The sequence below is a fragment of the Herpailurus yagouaroundi genome, unplaced genomic scaffold, assembly GCF_014898765.1.
Source record: "Herpailurus yagouaroundi ecotype Mexico unplaced genomic scaffold, PumYag 28, whole genome shotgun sequence".
In the NCBI taxonomy this organism is placed as follows: domain Eukaryota; kingdom Metazoa; phylum Chordata; class Mammalia; order Carnivora; family Felidae; genus Herpailurus; species Herpailurus yagouaroundi.
In genome coordinates this window covers 69073826-69096906 of record NW_024412376.1, presented here as the reverse complement: position 1 = coordinate 69096906, position 23081 = coordinate 69073826, and the positions used below count along the sequence as shown (strand labels likewise).

Here is a 23081-nt window from a genome sequence, read left to right as displayed (position 1 = left end):
TAACAATCTTATTTCTGCTGTGTGATATGTGGACTCCTTTGTTTTTTGTTTGTTTCGGGGTTTTGTTTGTGTTTTTTTTGGTTGTTTTTGCTTTGTTTTGTTTTTCTTCTTTGCTACTTTTAGGATAAAAAAAGTCCTCTTTGTTCTCAAATTTTAGAACAGATAGAATCATTTTATCTTCATTTGTGATGATAAGCAGTTGTTGGGATCTTTTTGTCCGGACACACATCTTCATTATTTGGAAATATTTCTTTTTTATACTCTTCTTCCACTTGTTTTTTCCTATTCACTTTTACTAAAATACACATTACTTGAAAACTGGACACCGTACTATAATATCCCATTTTACTTCTGTATTTTCTATCTCTGCCTTTTTTCCTATTTTCTGGGAGATAATCTCAACATTATTATAAGCTTTCATGAAATGTCTAGTGATCTTTGGCTATCGAATCATGATTTAAAGTGAGATACTAAAAAGCTTATTGAGACTCTACATATGTGTTTGATGAGGGTGCTTTTGAATGAAGGACTTCAGAATAAAGTTCTACCATGGAATCTCAAATTGCTTATGTCTGTAGTTTTGTTGTGATTAATGTTTGTTTGCTTGAATCTTGTTTGAATCTTTTTAGGCTAATTTCTTCAGAGATGAATTTTCGAATCTCTCGCCTGGTGCTACACACCTGGCTGTTTTCATACTGGTAACTGACGGGAGCAACAGGATGGGAACTGTAAAGTTTAATCTTGCATAATTAATTAGTTACAATCATAATTATTTAAGAATTTGGTGAATCTATATTTTTATTTTTTAAAGATCATCTCAGAACCTTTAAAATATGTGTATACCTACACACAAACATATTCACATATAAAAATATAGAGGGACAGTTGAAGAAACATTGCTCTAGAAAGAACAGCACCATTCCTTGTAGTATGAATAGATAGTGTATTCATGGATACTAAAAATTGTAAATGGGTTTTATAAAATTGTACCTGTACCGGTTTTTCAGAGATGAAAAGTGTAATCAAACCATTAAGTAAACTACTTTCATATCATAAAGGGAAAAAAAGTTCCCATTAAATATATTTCACATAAATCCTATGTGCTTCCTAGCCCTTTTTTGTACTCAGTGCTCTGATGTACCAGGACAGTTGAGTATTTCCTCATTCAGCCTAAATTTTCCTGCCAGGTTTTCGGAGTAATTTTCAGCATACTCCCATCCCCTCAGGTTTTTCTCAGACTGTCCTTGCTTAATACAAATACATTTGGCAGTAACCAAGCAGGAGGTTTCACAGCAAGATCACTGGCTGTAGGCAGATGCCTGGCCAAAAGCGTGCAGGTGGTCCAGTGCTGCCCACACTCCAGACATCCCTGCCAGCACCCCACTGTAAAACTTCATCATCATCCAGTGACCCCAGCCCCTCACTCTTCAGTGGGGTCTGATTGTTAGGCTTGGTGGGGTTCCTTCTGTGTTTAACCTATTTTTTTCTTTACTCTCCATCTGCCCTAGAGGTAGTGGCTGTTGATGACATTTATTGTTTTCTTATTCCTTAGAGTTTTCTTTACTTCTTTGCATCGCAATTCCCTTTTACTAGTTAATTTTCACCTTAAGCTTTTGTTGTTTTTCATTTTGTTGTGTTTTCTGACCCCTGCCTGGACACTAATACAAAATGGAATACAGTTGGGGCGCCTGGGTGGCTCAGTTGGTTAAGCAACCGACTTCTGCTCAGGTCATGATCTCATGGTTAGTGGGTTTGAGCCTCACATTGGGCTCTGTGCTGACAGCTCAGACGCTGGAGCCTGCTTCAGGTTCTGTGTCTCCCTCTCTCTCTGCGCATCTCTGGCTCACACTCTGTCTCTCTCTCTCTCTCTCTCTCTCTCTCTCTCTCTCTCTCTCTCTCAAAAATAAACATTAAAAAAATAAAAAAAAACAACAAACAACAAAATGGAATACAATTACTCAAAAATGAAGATTTCTCCCCTGCTTTCATTTCTAGTCAAGTGTTTAAACAACAATTTTATCAGTGAGATCCATTCATTGGCTCTAACAGCAAAAATTATTACCTGGCCTTATAAGAAGAACTGTGAATTTTACAATCTATAAGGAATACCTTCTATCATCGCCACAACCTGCTCAGTAATGTCTTCTGTAATGTCATTTACTAAGGATTGCTAAGTACTGTCCCTGTCACCAATATTTCAGACAATTGCAAGTCTGTTTCCAATATGTGTTTGTTTATTTTTTTCTAAATGTGTTTTAATGTCATTGAAAAACAATAATGAATACAAGATGGATGGGAGGTATACCTTTCCCTTAAGTGATGACACCAGGATTGGGAAAACGGAAGCATCAAATCTTCCGGACCACCTAGATGCTGAGATGCAGACCAATTTGGGTACCATAAGCACAGGGATTTTTGCTATGACAGAATATATGCATCCCATGTAGACCTTGCATTTTGCAAAATCTTAAAATCCTCAGGGCTAATTAGAGAAATAAGGTTGAGCTAGTGCACTTGAAACTAGTGTAATTCTATAACAGGAATGCACGCATGCGACAACAAAATCCTTGGGACATTGAGAAGTAACTTCATTAGTGAAGGCAGGCAGCTCATTATGGCTCTAGACTTTCCTGTAGTGCTAATAAGATTACACCCCCAAAAATGAAAATAAAGTGAAAATACTGGCTTGTTGACCCTATGATAAGGCAGATGGAACTGGACCTCTAAGCATTAGGGGGAGGTAAAACATGCCAGGAACCTAGAACTGTATAAGGCTCAGGATTTACATCTTCATGAAAGAACAATCTGCAAGTATTTCCTTTATCATTAAAACAACAACAAAAATATAAAGCCAGTAGCATTTTTCCCTGGGCAATATCCATGCTTGTTCCTTTCTTGCTGAAGATTATAATTCTATTAATGATATTCTGGCTGCCTTTACTGCAGAAAATAGTTCATACTCCAACATATGTCGATTATAGTGTACATAACTTTCCTGTTTTCCAATCACTGTTTTAGAAACATGCATTGTAGCAGAATGCAATGCATATGAAAGTTGAATATCTAAAAATTTATCTCCTTAAAATTCTTTGCTCAGTTACCTTTAACGTGTTCGTGTTACTCCTACAGATAAGCTTATCTCAGGTGGACGTCTGATGGCTTATACCATTAATCACTTACCTTTTTCTGTACTCTGATGGAAGATTCATGGTAAAAATGTAAACTCAAAGTATGATATACAAAGCAGTGTGCTCTTTTACTTATGGGTAGTACAAATTATGTTGCTAGCCATGTTTGTCTTTAATTGCCAGAAATATAAAAGCAAAATTAAATTTCAATATTAATTTTTATAAATGTTGTATCCCATGTATCTTACCCAATCTGTCATGATGAATGAGTGAATAAAAGATTCTACAGATTACATGTCCTGCCTGTTTATTTTGTTTTCAACTAGAATTCCAGACTTCTAGAGCAGAATATCTATAACATAGAAAAATAAAGATAGGAATTATTTTTCCAAATTAGGAAATAAATTGGTATATGCATTATTTCTAAGAGAAAGTGTTTGAGATAATAGTTACTTTATTTAAATATATTTTAGTTACTTTCAAAATAACAGACAAGGGACTATCTGAAGACCTGTTATTTTATAATTTTTGACGATCTGTAGAATGTACCAGAATGACCTAATTATGTCTGGGATTAAAGAATTCTACGTTCATCAATAAAATTCACTCTCTATTAAAATAATAACACCGACAAGTTGGTTAAAGTTGGTATTTGCAAATAAAATGCCATTGGGCAACTGTGATTCCAGGATTGCAACATATGTTACTAATCAGGTCTTTTAGAAACATTTTAATCTTTGGAGAATTATTTTTTTTAATATGATATAATATCAATGGGGAGCTTGTCAAATGATGCTTTATTGAAATATTTTCCTTTGTAGTTCTTAACTAGTTGGGCATTCTACTGCACCACTACTGATGTCATCTATGATGTCATGTGGGTGGCAGCCATCAACATTGGAGCCCACAGACTGGGAAGTCCCCAGGATCTCTTTAATGGTTCCCTCCTCTGGCTAAAGATTGGTGCCACATTTGATTGGGCAACGTTGACAATCTCATCAAAAGTGATACTTCCACTGTGCTTAATGTTTTTCTGCTTCTTTCTGTCTCTTGGTGGTTCCTTAAAGGCTTTGACCAGGGCAGAAGCAGAAGGTCCCACTTCAATCTGGACCTGCCTGCTCTGAATGGTTAGTTTCACTGTAATTCTCAGACCCTTCTAATCACTGTTTGCCTTGCTAAAGTCATCACCAACCTTTTTTGGAAACAGACTCAGGGGGTTGATCTTCTGGGCCAGGGCAGACACGCACCAACTTCCCCAACGGGGAACCTCAGGTACAGGACTTTGATCTCATTGGGGTCAAACTTAGGTGACATGGTAGAGGCGGATGGTGTTGCATGATTCTGGAGGACTAAAGAGAGCTGCACCTGGGTCTCCTCTGAATTGAAAGCCAAAGGACTCAGTATCAGTAGTTTCTGAAAGAAAGCAAGTGAATTCTGATAAACAGTTGATATCTACAAACATTGATTTTATCACTAGTACAAAACATAGCTATACAAAAATGACATTTGCGGGGCGCCTGGGTGGCTCAATCGGTTAAGCGTCCGACTTCAGCTCAGGTCATGATCTCGCCGTCCGTGAGTTCGAGCCCCGCGTCGGGCTCTGGGCTAATGGCTCAGAGCCTGGAGCCTGTTTCGGATTCTGTGTCTCCCTCTCTCTCTGCCCCTCCCCCGTTCATGCTCTGTCTCTGTCTCAAAAATAAACGTTAAAAATTTTTTTAAATGACATTTGCAAGATATATATGTTCTATTAAATATATAATAAAACCTCTTACTGAACAAACTCTTGCATATAACTAGAAGAGGTCATATCAGAGGTAAGACAGTAATGATAAATCAGGAAGTACATTATTGAATTCAAATTTCAGCTCCATTCATTCCTAGGACAAGTTATATATGAGATTCAATGTTCTTATCTGCAAATGAGGATAGTAATAATACTTACCTCCTGTGGTTGTTGTGAAGATTAAATGAGTACATACAGTGCCTGACATATGGTAAAAACTTCATTAAGTGTTAGTTAATGTTATTGCCATTATTTTTAATGGAATTAAGATTTTTTTAATATTACAATAGAGGGAGTCCATGAGGGTGATAGCTCTTAACTTTTGTAGTTACATTGAGTACTAGAAATGAGTCTTAGTTTAGTGATACATGATAATTCTACTATTTCCACGGAAGACTCCAATTTTAACTATACAACTTTGATTGTATCCTTCCATTATGAAACACAAATATTTCTATTTAAATACTATAGAAAAGAAACAAGGCATAAATTATTTTATCTGTATACCAAATTTATTAGTGATCCCAGAGGGAGTGTTTCCTGGGTTCCCAGGCTAAGACTAGACTGGTCAATTCAAACCAAAAATAAAGCCCCTTCCTCACTTTTTAATTGGATTGTTGCTATTGAGTTATAGGAGTTTTATTTTTATCTCATTTTGATAGTAATCTTTTATCAGATGTATAATTTACAAATATTTCCTTCTACTCTGTGGGCTGCTCTTTTATTCTATTGATTGTGTTCTTTGATTCATAAGTTTTTAATTTTAATGTGGTGCAATTTATTTATGTTTGTTTTGTTGCTCATACTTTAGCATTACCAATGCTGTCATTTCCAAAACCAAATGCTATGAAGCTTTTCCTATTTTCTTCTAAGAGTTTTATAATTTTAGTTCTTGCATTGTAATCAATGAATTTCAGCTATTTTTTTAATGTGTTTAAGAATCCAAGTTTATTTCTTGGCCTGTAGACATGCAGTTTTCCTACAATCATTTTTGAAAACATTGTCTTTTCATTGTTGGATGGTGTTTGCACCCTTGTCAAAAACCATTCACCCATATGTATGAGGGTTTATTTCTCAGCTGTCTATTCTGCTCTAGTGGTGTATATGTCTGTGTTTATGTCAGTAATACCACAACAATGTAGAAATCAAAACAGTGTAAATTTTGAAGTTAGAAAGTGTTAAGACTTCCAACTTTGTTCTTTGTCAAGACTTGTTTTGGTTATTTGAGGTCCCTTAAGATTCCATATGAATTTTTGAATGGATTTTTTTTTCTACTTGCAACATTATTATGATTTGTAATGATTTTGTTAAATTAACATGTATTAAATAGAGCCCCAGGTGAAAGATCAACAAAGCTCAACAAAGACCTCAAGGGAAGGTGAAATAGAGAAGTTTATTATGCATAGGTACACAGCATGTCTTGAGGCCACTGCATGGGGAAGTAAAGGCAGGGTGCAGAGTGTGAGGGGTAGGACCTGGGGCATGTGTTTTTATTAGTGTTCACAGGGGGCAGTGTTTTTAGGGTTTCCTGGGCTAAGGCTGGATTGGTCAATTCAAACCCAAAATAATGGGGGGGTTGGTAAAATAAGCAGGGGTCTTATTTAAAGGACACATAGGTAGAAAGGAGGTAAGGCAGAAGAGATTATAATCAGGGGTATTGGGGGAGACATATCAGGAACTTAAACTTTCTTGTGACTCTCCAGGATGTTATTGAGGGCATGCACTTGGGAGACGGGCTAGTGTTCATTCAACCAGCCAGTTAGCCCATAAAATGAATTCTGAGGAAGCAAAATCATGGAGTAGTTTAAACTCTCAACAGTATTTTGATAGGAATTTCATTGACTCTAGTTTTCAGCAAACAGATCTGTTACATCTTTGGTTAGGTTTACTCCTAGGTATTTTATGCTTCTTGGTGCAATCGTAAATGGGATCGATTTCTTGATTTCTCTTTCTGTTGCTTCATTTATTGGCCATTTGCAGCAACATGGATGGATGGAACTGGAGGGTATTATGCTAAGTGAAATAAGACAGTCAGAGAAAGACAGATGTCACATGTTTTCACTCATATGCAGAACTCGAGAAACTTAACAGAAGACCATGGAGGAAGAGGAGGGGGAAAAATAGTTACAAACTGAGGGAGGGAGGCAAACCACAAGAGACTCTTAAATACAGAGAACAAACTGAGGGTTGATGGGGAATGAGGGAAAGGGGAAAATGGGTGATGGGCACTGAGCAGGGCATTTGTTGGGATGAGCACTGGGTGTTGTATGTAAGTGATGAATCACAGGAATCTATGCCCAAAATGAAGAGCACATTGCATACACTGTATGTTAGCCAATTTGACAATGAATTATACTAATAAAAAAATGAATTGCATTGACTCTGCAGGCTCCTTTGTACAATATTGACATCTTAACAGTATTATCTTTAATCCATGAAAACAGGGTGTCTTTCAATTTATTTGTGTCATCTTTAGCCTCTTCCAGCTATATTATGTAGGTTTTAACATAAAATTCTTTTCATCTCCTTGGTTAGGTTGATTTCTAAGCAGTTATTCTTTTCAATGTTGTTGTAAATATTTTTTTTTCTAATTTCCTTTTGGGATTTTTCACTAGTATATAAAATGGAAGTATGGTGTGTTTTATATCCTTTGACTGCTAAATTCATTTACTAGTTCTAACATTTTTTGTAGGATCTTTAGGATTTTCTACATATAAGATTATGTCATGTGCAAATAGAGAAAAATTTACTTCTTCTTTTCCAATTTAGCTGACTTTTATTTCTTTCTCTTACTTAATTGGTCTGTGTAGAACTTCTAGTATCATCTTGAAAAGAAGTGGTAAAAGTGGTGTTCCTTGTCTTGTGCCGGATCTTAAAGGAAAAGCTTTCAATCTCACCAATAGTAAACTATCAGCTAAGGGTTTTTCTTCTATGGACTATTATGTCATGGTATATTTCTTCGATTCCTGGTTTGTTGAGTGTTTTTAGCATGAAAGTGTGTTAACTAATTTGATTTTTAAGGACTTTATAACTGCAAATTGACCCTAAGGATGTTAAAAATGTTACGTCATTTCATTCTCTAGAAAAATTCCAAATAAAATTTGCTACATTTATTTATGGTGCAAATAGTAAGAAGAGATATGTTCTTAGACTATATATAGGCAAGGAATATGTAAAAATTGAAAAGTCAGAGAAAATTGAAAGTTGATTGGTAGGAATAGAAAGATCAATTTCCTAGGTACTATATTAGTAATACAGATTTTATTATATGATCAGATATTTAATTCTCTTAACTGTATACATTCATATAATAGACTTCGTGTATTCTATATACATTTTAAAAGGCCATAGCATCTATTAGCATGAAGCAAAATAGCTTGCATTTAATATTTTCCTTTTTAATATGTCTATATATTTTTAAATTTTTTTAATGTTTATTTATTTTGAGAGAGAGGCAGACACAGAGTGCGAGCAAGGGAGGGACAGAGAAACAGGGAGACACAGAATCTGAAGCAGGCTCCAGGCTCTGAGCTATCAGCACAGAGACTGATGTGGGCTAGAACTCACGAGCCATGAGATCATGATCTGAGCTGAAGTAAGATGCTTACCCAACTGAGCTACCCAGGTGCCCCAATATGTCTATATTTTATAATAGCATTTAAAAATATAGTTCATAAATTAGTCTTATTATTTAGCAACTTTGGGTATCTTATTAGTTAAATTTACTTTATAAGAAAAGGTATCTTGTAAGAAAAGTATTTTACTTTGTTGACTAAAATGTACATTTATTGATTAAAACTCATTAGAAACACATTGGATTTTTTTCCTACCAGTAATTGATATTATTAGTATTTCAAATAATATAAAATGTTGCTGTTGCTTCTAAAAATCATTAATAATTGAACAGCCTCTTTTTCTCTAATTACTGTAGTGACTGAAACACAGATTGTCAAATATATTGCTTAATAAAGAGTAAATGACAATGTTCTTCAAATACAGCTTCTCATAGCACTAGCAAGATCTAAAGATTTAGAATTTTTATACTTAAATGATATTTTCCTCTGATGAAATTAATCATATTCAATTAGTAAAGAAAATATGTATGTATAGGTTGAGGTAGAGTTGTATGGAGGAAACACAAGATCATGGTAGATATGATCCTGATAAACACTTTTGATAGCTTGGGTGATGGAAATTTATTCAGCAATAATTAAAATAACAAAAGTTAAACACAAACATAAATTTAGGCTATTTCAAAATAATATTATAATACATGTTACTTCTAGAATTATTTTATATTTTTTAATCTTTATTTTCAAATCTAAAAATAATTTAATTTTTATGAAATATAAAATTACTGTCACTAGGCACTGGTTGAAATGTTTCCATCAGTTAAATTGTAGCATTTGGGTGAGCTTTCTATTAGCCTGTACTTGTGTCTTAAATATTGACAGGAATTAATTAGTTACATTTGGAGATTTTTCCTTTCTCAAGAAAGGAAGGGAGACCTTTACTGTATATTAAAAAGCAACTAAAATGACAGATGCTATGATAGACACAACATAAGATAAAGCAAATGCTAGATGATTTAGGTTGGTAATTGACAAATATGTGGTACTGTTTAACACTTTTGAAGGAAAATCCTAAAGAAAGAGGATTAAGCATATAAGTTATATTTTAAATTAATCACTATTAATTTTGTACTGCTATTGACCAATTTAACTGATTCCTTTGCTTTTTACTCTACCCTTCTTGACAACTACTTCACCCATTCTGTCTCTTCAAACTTGTACTCTTTTCTCTGTGCACCTGCTTTCTTTTTGTTTTTAATAATTTTTTTTAACGTTTATTTATATTTGAGAGACAGAGCATGAGTGGTGGTGGGGCAGAGAGAGAGGGAGACACAGAATCCGAAGCAGGGTCTGGGCTCTGAGATGTCAACACACAGCCTGACATGTGGCTCAAACCCAGCAACCATGAAGTCATGACCTAAGCGGAAGTCGAATGCTTAACCAACTGAGCCACTAGGGTGCACCAACACCCCCCTTTTTTTAAACCTTAAGTAGACTCCATACCTAGTGCAGAGCCCATTGTGGGGCTTGAACAAGACCCTGATATCTACACTTGAGCTGACATCAGAAGTCAGATGCATAACTGACTAGGCCACCCAGGCACCTCTCTCTGTGCACCTTCTTAAGTTACACTGTTGCTCCTACTTCACTGAGGAAATGGAGTAAGTTACAAGGGAACTCCACATGTTCTAAGCACTCAATGACTCACCTACTAGTTTCCAGAACTTCATTTTCTGCTTCCAGATCTGCTACAATATGTTAACTGTTTATGTTACTATCTCAGGTCCTTTCAAAGATATATATCAATTCATTATTTTTATTTTACTGAGGGTCATCAGTCTCACAAATCTCCCATTACTGTTCTACATCATTTATTTTCCTCTACTGAATCATTTCCATTATTAGCACATAAATACATGTTGGTTCCACTGTTTTAATAATAATCATTTACCTGATTTCATTTATCTTCTAGATACCACTCCGCTCCCCACTCCATTAAAAATCCTTGAAAGAACTGGCTCTACCTTATGTCTCCAATACTTCTTTTTACATTCTCTGGTCTAATCCACCTTTATCCACATGGCTTTACCCAAACTGTTATTGTCACGGTCATCAAAGACCATTATATGTCACATAAATTCACCCCACTCATTTTACACACTTTTCCCATTTTATTCCAGCACCCCACACTGTTTTCCCATCTCATCTTTTCAATTTCTCCCCAACCTGTTATGATTGGAAAATTCCAAGATTTAGTATTCATTCCTTTATTCATCTCTTTCTTTACCCTCTCCTCTGGGGATTTCATCCTGCCTCTTGTGTTTAAATATCATCTATATATTGAGTTCCCCAAACCTGTATCTTTAAGCCCTAGCCTATGACCTGACTTCTGAAATTTTATATCACAAAACATACTTAGCATAGAAACATGGGGGTACAATTAACATCTCAAAATTAACATGTATAAAGCTGAATTTCTTATGTTATTCCATCCTGACCTCATCCTCACCCAGTCTTCAGTTTACCCCTTCATAATCAATGCTAACTTCACCCTTCCTTCCAGTTGTTCAGTTGAAAAGCTTGAAATCATTTGCTATCCCCCAACACATAAATTGTTTCCTTTTTAAAAAAATATTTTTAAGTAATCTGTACACCCAGTGTGAGACTTGAACTCACAACCCCAACATGAAGAGTCTCATGCTCCATGGCCTGAGCCAGCCAGGCACCCCTAGATAAATTGTTTTCAAGGTCACAGTTCAATCACCTTAACTGTGATACCTCACTCTATGCCATATGGATTTACATCAGTGGCCTTTTAACTGATGTTTCAGATTCCATCTTATTCTTCATACTCCTAACAAGAATTGTTCTTATAACATGCGAATCATTCCACATCTGTTCCAAATTCCCCCATGGTTTCCCATTTTCTTCAGGAAAAAGGCCAAATCCACATGGTTGAATACTACCTACCTCTAACTCATCTCTAACCTTATCTCCTTCCTCTCTTACAGATTCCCTCTGCTATAGCAATGTTGGGTTTTGCTGATTCTAGAACACACCAGGCATTAACCTGCCATATAATCTTTGTTCTGTCTGTTGCCTCCATCTGGAATGTTCTTCCTCCATATAACTTTCTCCAATTTCACCTCCTTGATATTTCTACTCAGATACCACTCAAATACCAGCTACCTTGGATTTTAATCTCCCCAACTCATTTGATGCTATTTACCCTAATTTTTCCATGACATTTATAACCTTATACTTTGTTATATAACAAATGATTTCATATTTATAATATACTGTATTATTTATTATACTATTTTCATTCTCTGCCTTTCCAGAATGCTGAATGCAGAGATCGTTTGAAGTTCTTTTCACTAGTAGATTCTAAGTGCACAGAAGAGTGCTTACACATTCATAAATAATTACTGGATGTATGAATAAGTAAATAACTGAACTTACATAATATGGAAATGTATTCACCTGCTACATCATAAGGCATATACAAACATGTATATAAAAAGAGTAAGATTAAAAAATAAGTACCTGCATTAGACACCTTAACTTCATCATAAAACACAATGGGCCATTGTGAATGCTTGTGGGTATTGTTGTTATTGTTGAGGTAATATTTATAAAGAAAAGAAAATAGATTAAAATTTCTACTTTTTGATTTTAAATATTTTCATATGCAGTGCCAAATTAAACTGAGCTTGGTTTACTTATATTTAATTGTTTTGGGGTTTTGAATGATAAAGTAAATGTATCATTAAGAAATATTAAGAAGTATGATATAAAGTAAAATGAGTTGCACTGGAGTATTAGATATTTAACGTAGTGCAAGAAATACACTAACTACATTCCAAATTTATTATGTGTGTCTTATTAATACTTTTATTATTAAAAATTAAAATCTTATTGATTGATGAATAAAATGCAATGTAAATATTCTAGACTGAGCGAGATGGTGTGAGTTCTAATTATAATTCCACCACTACCTTAGAGACACAGAATGGGGCAAAATATTTGTTTCCTGCACTTGAGATTTTTCATATGTATAATTTGAAAGTTCAGTTAGAGGGCTAAGTTTCTTTCCAGCTCTGAAAATATACGACTTTGTCAGATAAAAAAGTAATTTTAAGTATTTTAAAATGCTTTTAGAGATGCAAGCTTTATTCTATGAGATGTCCAAGTGATATGTACTTTTTTATACTAGTTACCCAGATATTTCTGCTTAAACTTTTAGATCTAATAGTCAATGGGTGAGAAAAAAAGAAAAGCATAAATTTTATAATTAAAATCACAACAGGCTTATAACAATTCAGGAGTTTCTTTTGATCTATAAATTTTTGAGTCATATTTTTATATTAAAATATGCTTTGTTGAAAAGAATAAAAAGTATTTTTTGAAAAAAAAGATTTTAATTTAATTTTCATGATAGTAAGATTTTAGGTTCAATTTTATCAAATTTTAGAAGTACTCTTGGGATATTTCACCTAAAGTCATATTTCTCTGCATTTTCTTTGAAGTTATTTTATAACATATTCTTCTGGTTTGGAGTCCCGTATTTACAGTTCTTAATTACTCAGGATCTTTCTCTTACAGGTTGTATGTTTTGTCTCACAGCATAATTACATCATGTGAATTTCCTGTATCTCATATACTGTATTGCCAGCTGTCCTTAACAACACCAACCATGACACTTCTGTGTAAGCACATAAGAAAGGGCTTATTGTATATATGGAGACAGAATTTACATAGATACATTTCCTAAAACTTTATCGACAGGAATGTCAAATTCCAAGATGAAGAATAGTATTATGTGAAATATCTACAAGAGAAAAAGATTCCAACAGTATTTAGTGAATAAAATGTGACATATTACTGATAGCATTTAATGAAAGTAGTCTGAGTTTATATAAAGTAAATTCATATCTTGGGCAAAATAATGGGAAAGAGGCAAGAATTGGGTTTCTATGCCTAAAGTTTACATAATTTGGGGGTGTTTTTGGTTTGCTCGCAGTTTGAGAAATATGGGCTAGGAACTCTAAATAATGAATAATTATTATCAACTACTGCTTTTATAATAAGATATTGAGGCAAGCACAGAAAGGAATATTTAATCAATCATTTTGGTTTTAATTTTCACAAGGCTGCATACTTTTAAAGGTTTCTAGTATCATTTATACCTTTTTCACCCCTCAGAGGAACACATGTCAAAACAATGAATAGGATATATCACCAATGTTTAGAATGTGGTACATACGGGAAATTGAACTAGACATGTTTTAGTCCTTATCTAAATTCTCTTAAAGTTAAATTCTCACAACAATGCAAGGTAGCTATCAGTCCCATTTCACAATGGGATGAAAGGAATTGCCTTTCAGGATGAAAGGAATTGCTTAAGCTCAAACAGTTGTAGAAATTTTTTCAGATATATACACTATTTCCAATGGGCATGTTCACAAGTATGGGTATGTATTCAAATTCAGGACTGCTTCACTGAAGGTACTACATATGAATTCTTAAATGTTTCTTAGAAAGTTGATACCAATAGATGATTATTAGCAAATCTTACAGTATTCTGGTGACTAGCATCATGTCATTATCATGGATAAATTAATCCTTTTAGAAAAGACCCTTAACTACAGAGAGCAAACTGATGGTTACCGGAGGGGAGGGATGGAGGAACAGGTGATGGGGATTAAGGAGTGTGCTTGCTGTGATTAGCTTTGGTGTTGTATACAAATTGAATCACTATACTCTATGCTTGCAACTGATGTACTGTATGTGAACTAACTGGAATACAAACAAAAAAACTTTAAAAAAGAAAAGCATTTTTAGGGTCAACAAGTAACATAGAGCATGTTTAATACTTACTTTATATTATGTTTATTATAGAAACAAAAACATTTTCCCAACAGAAGGTCTTACATTCTATACTGTTTTATATTTTTGTGATGTACTGAAATATTAACAGGGAAACAGTGCTGTTAAACAATACTCTACAAGTGCAGTGGGAAACATGACTTCTTAAGAAGAAATTAGTTTTATAAGATTATTGTATACTTTTCCATATGATCTCTAATTTGATACATTTTTATTATATCCTAGAACATGTTGCCTGTGCTTACTGTAGATATAAAGTAATGCTTTCCACAACATCATAAAACAGCTTACAGTATAAGCAAAGACATCTGTTAATAGTACCATGAATACATATGAACTGTGGTGCTCAAATGGCTTTGTTAGCAAAGCATCTCCTCCTAATTTATTTTTACAGCAAATGAAAGCCTCATTTTTCATGGTTTGGTAGTTGCATTCAAACATACCAATAATTTCAAATGCAATCACTTCTATACAGCCAATTTTATTTTTGAACAGAAAATGGAATTGTTAATGTTCTGTTGATGGGGAGACAGCTTCTCCAGCAGCAGCTGCCTCAATCTTTGCTTGATATTTTTAAATTGATTTTAAAATAATATTTTTAGCAAAATTTAGGAAGTTTGATTTTACATAAGAATTGGATATGATTTCCAAATATACAAAACTGAAAATTATAAACATTCTCTCTCAGAGCCTTGGAACTGGTCATTTATTTTCCTATATTTTTGGTAGCTGAAAGTATTTTTACATAGGAAAATGAAAATATTAAAGATTTTTATGATTAACATATGTCACAAGAAATTATCTATAAGTAAGAGGTATATGAAAACAATATCCTTTAGAGAACAGAATACAGATTCTGGGAAATTATATGACTGTGGAAAACTTTAACTTTTTCAAATAGGTTACGTCATATACCATTTGAAAAAAATTAATGTTTATTTATTTTTGACAGAGAGAGAGAAAAAGACACACAGAGCATGAGCGGGGGAGGGGCAGAGAGAGAGGGAGACACAGAATCCGAAGCAGCTCCAGCCTCTGAGCTGTCAGCACAGAGCCCGACGCAGGGGTCGAACTCACAGACTGCGAGATCATGACGTGAGCTGAAGTCGGACTCAACAGACTGAGCCACCCAGGCACCCCCTTCATATACCACTTTTAAATCACATATTCCAAAGTAGGGATGACAATTTGATATGTATGTATTTTTATTTATTCCTGAGTCACAAGATATAAAATGATATAACCTTCACCCTAAATATATAACTCTTGACTTCCAGGTCAAATATTAGTGTTTGCCTAAAGAATTCTATATTAAGTTTGGCAAAATTTTATAAACACGTTACAGCATCATGTTGTCTATAAATTGCAACAATAACAATATTATTTAATGACTCACTTAAGCATTTGTGTAAAAGAGTTTAATGCTTCTCAAAATGCTCCAAAATATAAACAAATGAAGTTTGATAGAAATTAAATGACACTAGCAGCATTGTAAGAATCTATCATAAAACAATGATAGAGATAATAAAGTAATGACACATTTTGTCATGTAACAAACAGCATGGCATGCAACATAAATGAGGATTTGGGATAAACTTGCAAGTCTAGAAGACAATGACACAATTACTACTAATTATGGTAATATTTTTGTTTTAAATGTAATATTTTAAATGTAAATTATAATTTATAATTTCCACTTATAGGCTTCAAACATTTTTTCACTCTTCTATATACAGTAACATGTTTTTCTCACAACTTTACCAAGAAAATGCCATTATTATCTGCTGTTAATATATGAAGTTTCAGAAGGAAAACAACACAAGCCACACAACTAAAGAAAATGAGGCCAGCATTTGTGTGCAACTTGACAGTCACTGCAGGCTATCATTTTAATTGTGAAACACAAAGAATCACACATAGTGATTTTTAAAAATCATTTTTTAACAAAGACCACGAGGACAGATGGTAAACAAAAAGCTGAGAATCTCTCTCTTGAACTGCTGATATCATAATCCCATGTCACTTTCAGAAGCATAGGCATTATAAGGCAGAGGGAGTGTGCCTGTGACACATGGGAGAATAAGGCCAAGGTAGACAGTGGCCTGCATCGTTGCCATATTGAACACAAGAGGTGTTTTATGATATGAAACACAAACCTAGACCAGCTAGGAACATCAGTGCTCCAGTGTCACCTAGGTTATCTATCTCTGCTCCTCTAATGCCAGCTCCCTTAGAAAATTACAAACCAGCAGCTACATCACCTTCCTCAACAGAGACACCAGAAACCCCGCCGAAGACACTGGGGGAAACAAGAAGAACTCCATCAGCTCAGCATTGTAGTCCAACAAATGGGAATGGCAGGGCGACTGAGTCCTTCAAATGGCCTTTGGCAAAACAATCAAACTCAAGTGTCTGGCACAAAATTCATGAATGATCTGCACTAAGGGACTCTATGCTGGAATCAGTATTTTGGTTGTGGTGCTGCTAACTTTTTGGTTATCATCATTACCAGAAAGTATTTCTACATCAGAAACAAGTGGCAGCAACTAGATATGGTTTCATTTCAGGCCCTCTAATTGGAGTTTTGCAAAGTGCATCTCATGTGTGCATCCAAGCAGCTGATACCTACTTTATTGAGGAGCATCTTTACATATTGGATGAAGACCCAGTGGCCATCTACTGCTTTATGCCCATGACTGCAGAAGACAGTGATCAGATGACACTGTGAAAGATTCTTTTAAGCTCCAGGGTCATTTTTCTCTGTCAGTTCTGCCTGGTGGAGAGACGGTAGCTCAACTCTATGTAGTATCAATGATATTGATAATACAGTCCTATATTTTAACCCTAAAATGGACTCAATCTTTCTGGGCATTACAGAGCTCTATTCTAAATATCAATACTGTAAAGATGCATTTTTTTTTTTTTTTAGACCCCATGAATCCTATATACTTTAAAAAGAATACTCATTGGGAAGACAGGAAATGGTTTCTATCCTGGTCTCCCATCAAGGAAAGAAGAATGATAAGTAAAAGCAACGAATCTGATTTGACAATTGAATACTTTCCTTGGAAGCATTTCATGATTATTTTTTTTTCTTATAATTCTAAATGTAACATATCTTGGGTTTTAATTTATTAGAGATAATCATATCCATACCACCTTGATGTATAGTGATAATTCCAATAAGATGGTTCTTCTGAGGAGTCTTTGAAAAGCAAAACCACTGCAGAAAGGCAAGGATTAAAAAAATGGGGGTGGGTGGGTGGCTTAGTAGGTTAAGCATCTGATTCTTGATTTCAGCTCCGGTTATGATTTTGCAGTTTGTGAGTTCGAGCCCTGCAGTGGGCTTTGTGCTGACAGTGTGGAATCTGTTTGGGAGGCTGTCTCTCTCTCCTTCTCTGTCTCTCTCTCTGCCCTCCCCACTCTCAAACAAACAAACAAACAAACAAATAAATAAACAACAAACTTAAAAAAATTCCCAGTATTTTTTAGTAATAGCAGATCTATCATTAGTGTTCAATAAATAATTTGTGTAATGTTACATTTCAAAATCTCTATTATTATTTAAACAATTTTCTTTTGAAAAAGTTAATGTTGGATAATTTGGCTATCATCTTATATTGAATATAAAATTTGTTAATAGCTGAGCGGTAGAATGGGTAAAAGGGAAATGTTTAGTTAATACAAAACTCTTTTCTATAGGGGCACCTGGGTAGCTCAGTCAGTTAAGCATCTGACTTCAGCTCAGGGCATGATCTCATGGTCTGTGAGTTCGAGCCCCACGTCGGGCTCTGTGCTGACAGCTCAGAGCCTGGGGCCTGCTTCGGATTCTGTGTCTCCCTCTCTCTCTGCCCTCCCCTGCTCATGCTCTGTCTCTCTCTGTCTCAAAAATAAATTTAAAAAAAGATAAAAAAAGAACAACTCTTTTCTGTAAAGATATCAGTGTTGGAAAACGTACTGAATTTTGTTTTGTTTTTGATCTTTCAAGACACAATTCAGATTCCATTATCTACAGTCTGTCTTGGAACATTAGGATACTAATGAAATTAAGCCTATATATGTGTGTGTGTGTGTGTGTGTGTGTGTGTGTGTGTGTGTGTGTATGCATTTTATTAAGCCTATATATATATATGTATACACATATAAATGTTTATTTTGGGAGAGAGACAAGAGAGAGAGACAGGGGTCGGGGTACAGAGACAGAGAGAAAGAGAGAGAGAGAGAGAGAGAGAGAGAGAGAGAGAGAATTTGAAGAAGGCTCCATGTCGTCAGCACAGAGTCTGATAGAGGACTCAATCTCATGAACCATGAGTTCATGACCAGAGCCAAAATCAAGAGTTGGACGCTTAAGTGAGTCACCCACATGCCCTGAGTGTATACTTAAACATAATAAATTTTGCACATCTTAAAGTAGCTGAGCTAATCTTCCATTGATGCTTACTTTCTCTCTCTCAAAAACAGTGTGTGTGTGTGTGTGTGTGTGTGTGTGTGTGTGTGTGTGTATAGTCTAGCCTAAGAACTAAATTATCAAATTTATAGTAAAGGGATTATTTTATTAATACTTTCCCTAAAAGTAATATTTTTAAACCAAAAAACTCATTTCCTTTGCTGTAAACAACAAAAAAATTAGCATTCACAGTTTACCCTACCTGATAGCAAAGTAGTGCTTTCAGACTTAAGCATTAACGCTTAAGGCAAAAGCTGACAACAGTACAGGAAACACAGCATAAGCTTAAATCTGAGATGTTTCTACTGAAATGGCTCCTAAAAGCATCCTCAATGATTTATAGGTTATTAAAGCCAATGCACACTTTGTGATTTTGTATTCATCACTGTGAATTAAATCTTGCTTTTAAACTATTCCCCTACATAGAAAACATAGAACAATAGTCTGCTGATGCTAGAAGAAGATATTTCTTCTGAAAATATGAAAATCCTCAGAATTCACAGTGTTTCATTCTAATAATACCAAATAAACATCTTTGGCTTGTAATTGACATTCTTTTTTGCACTTTTTCTGATAGTTTCTGAAGCAAGCTTCCTAAGATAAAGTATACCTAAAGCAAGGGAGAATTTGGAAATTGCCCTATTACCTCTTTGAAACTTATTTTGGTGTTTCAATTATGAAGTACTAAAAACTTGAAATGCTCACCTAGCTAATTATGCATTATGTTTTTGAGGATACTTTTTTTGAAAAGCCATCTTATGCCTTTGTGAATTAAAAAAAATACACGTTATAGTCCTACTATATCAAATAAAACAGAATTTAAGTTCAGTGGAATTAAAATTCTATATAACACACCTTTGATTTTACCCATCCTGGGAGAAACCTTGGGCACACATTCATTATCTTTAAGAAAGTCAGTGGAGAACCATACCCATCACATGAGATAACGTCACCAGATGTGTCTTATTGAAAATGCTGAACCTGGATACATTGCTCCTTTGAGAAAATATAAAAATACCCAGCAGTAAATAAGTAAAATAATTTGTTTCCCTGCTTAAAACACTGCCTGTCGGGATGTGGTCAATTAACTAACATGCAGTAACAGATATAAAACACCTTTCAGTGTTTTGACTTCTTGAAAATTATATAGAAAAGCTTGATTTATCTGTTACTGTTGAGAAGACACATTTACTGTTAATACTTTGAATGGTAGGATAATACTACTGGTATAATTTCTCTTTACCTTTCAATTCTAGTGTATTCCCAAAACATGGTATAGAATCCCTAAAATATAAAGAATCAGTAGTACTATGAATGTAATGAATCTTGTTTCTTTTCTATATACAAATTATAGTAACAATTTTAACCAGTCATATGTACATAATGTAGCATTATTCATACATAATAATTTCTAATGAATTGCAATCGAATTTAGATAACTTCACAATATACTCTAAAACTATCCTATCTAGTAATAAATATTATCAAGGGTTCAACTATTATCTTAAAAACCCTATTTAAAATTAAATGTTCATTTTATAGATTTTAAGTTTTAAAATGTAATGGAATGTGTGAAAGGGCTAACTCTTCTAACTGAAAGGGGTTTAGAACACACTTTTTTTTTTCTTTTTTACAGGACACTTACAACTCACACATGAGCAGACTTGAGGATGTCTTCTATTTTTATTTTCAAATGAAGAAATGGGTTAATAGAAAGGGGAACGGCATTCACATATTTCAAGATTGAAATTTAACCCTCTCCTGATTATTTCTTGAACTTTGTTTTATTCTTCTTTCATCTTCATCTTTTTCACTTCTCCACTTGGGGATAATACTCAGTGTCAGCAAGAGCCCTTGAGATATCAAATTCTTATAGTGTGCCACGGTGGTTAATAAATCATAATTACATTGACATCTTCTGCAAAAGGGTAGGAAGTTTGGTGGCTTTTGAACTTAGGCCAACATCATACTTTCTTGAGTGAGTTATTATTTTGATGAAAACGGAATCATAATTATACTTTCCAAAACCCAGTAAATAACTGTTTAGTATTCTTACAAATAGTAAAATGTAAGTGCTAGTTTGGGAAACTTGATTTATTCATAGTGTTCATTGCAGATTTTCTTAAAGAATATCCATTATTATGCCATATAAAAGAAGGAAGTCTTGCCACTTGTTACAACATGGATGGAGTGTGAGGACATTATACTAAGTGAAGTAAGTCAGTGAAAGACAAATACTATATAAACTCATTTGTATTTGGTATCTTAATCAGGGACTTTATTGGTTAAAACTGATAAAGTCACTTATCTTATGGTATATACTTTAATACACCTTCCTATTCCTGGACACAATTTAGGCTACTCTGGCCTGTTTTTGCTTATGCATTTTATTCTTTTATTTCTGATGTGTCTATTCCATTTCATTGGTCTATCTGTCTATTTTTGTCCCAGTACCATACTAATTTGATTACTACAGATTTGTAGTATATCTTAAAATCCAGTATTATGGTACCTCCAGCTTTGTTCTTCTTTCTCAGGATTGCTTTGGCTATTCTGGTCTTCTGTAGTTCCATATAAATTTTAATATTATTTGTTATAGTTTTGTGAAAATTGCTGTTGATATTTCGATAAGTATTGCATTGAATCTAGACGTTGCCTTGGGTAATATAGACATTCAACAATATTAATTATTCCAATGCATGAGCACATTTTTTTTCCATTTATTTGTGTCATCTTCAAGAAACAGAAAAGAGACCCTAAAATTAAACCCAAGATAATAGGGTTAATTAATCTATGACAAATGAGGCAATAATATACATTGGGGAAAAACAGCCATTCAATAAATGACGCTGGGAAAACAGGACTAGCTACATGTGAAAGAATGAAACTGGATCACATACTAACACAGTACACAAAAATAAACTTGAAATGGATTAAAGATCTAAGTATAAGACCTGAAATCATAAAAAAACAAAACAAAACAAAACAAAACAAAAAAACTAGAAGAGAGCACAACAGTAACTTCTCTGATATCAGCTGTAGTAACATTTTACTATATATGTCTCCTGAGACAATGGAAATAAAAGCAAAAATAAACTATTGGGACTACATCAAAATAAAAAGATTTTCCACAGTGAAACAAAAAGGCAACCTACTAGATGGGAGCAGATATTTGCCAATGATATGTCCAATAAGGGGTTAATATCCAAAATATATAAATAACTCCTACAACTCAACACCAAAGAAAACAACCAAAAATTGGGCACAGGACACAAATAGATATGTTTCCAAATAAGACATATAGATGGCGAACACACATGTGAGAAGATGCTCAACATCACTCATCATCAGGGAAATGCAAATTAAAACCACAATGAGGTATCACAATACCAATTAGAATGACTAAAACAAAAATGACAAGAAATAACAAGTTTTGGTGACGTGAAGAAAAGGGAACTCTTGTTCATTATTGATGGGAATGTACATTAGTACAGCCACTGTGGTAAACAGTATAAAGGTTACTCAAAAAATTAAAAATAGAAATACCATATGCTCCAATAATTCCACTATTTAACAAAAGAAAACAAAAGCAGTAATTTGAGAAAATATATACATTCCTATGTCTATTGCAGCATTATTCGTAATAGCCAAGATGTGGAAGTAACCTAGGTGTCCATCAATAGATGAATGAATAAGGCAAATACACACACACACACACACACACACACACACACACACACACGGCTATTACACAATAAAAAGGATGAGATTGTGCCATTTGAGAGAACACTGACAGATATAGAAGGTATTATGCTAAGTAAAATAAGTCAGACAGAGAATGACAGATTCTGTATAATTCCATTCATAAGTGGAATCTACAAAGGAAAGAAAGAAAGAAAGAAAGAAAGAAAGAAAGAAAGAAAGAAGAAAGAAAGAAGGAAGGAAAAGAAAGGAAAGAAAGAAAAAGAAAGAAAGAAAGAAAGAAAGAAAGAAAGAAAGAAAGAAAGAGAAAGAAAGAAAGAAAGAAAGGAAGGAAGAAAGAAAAAGAAAATCAGAGCTAAAAGTACAGAGAACTGATGGTTGCCAGAGAGGAGGGAATTGAGTAGGGGGGTTGAGCAAAATGAGTGAAGGGGAGTGGGAGATATAGGCTTCAAATGGAATGAATAACTCATGGGAATAAAAGACACACCATAAGGAATATAGGTAATGATATTATAATAGCAATGTAACAGGATGGATGGTAACTACACTTGTGGTGAAGA

The 23081-nt window shown here is 34.2% G+C and overlaps 1 long non-coding RNA gene and 1 pseudogene across 1 annotated transcript; one reads left to right on the top strand and one right to left on the bottom strand.

The window, feature by feature from the left end:
• Positions 1-1858: 1858 nt before the first annotated feature.
• LOC121030586 (60S ribosomal protein L12-like) lies at positions 1859-17097 on the bottom strand (annotated as a pseudogene).
• Positions 17043-22181, top strand: LOC121030592 (uncharacterized). Its single transcript, XR_005790308.1, has 3 exons — positions 17043-17148; positions 19730-19732; positions 22144-22181. It is a non-coding gene; the product is annotated as an uncharacterized LOC121030592 (long non-coding RNA).
• The last annotated feature ends 900 nt before the right edge of the window (positions 22182-23081 follow it).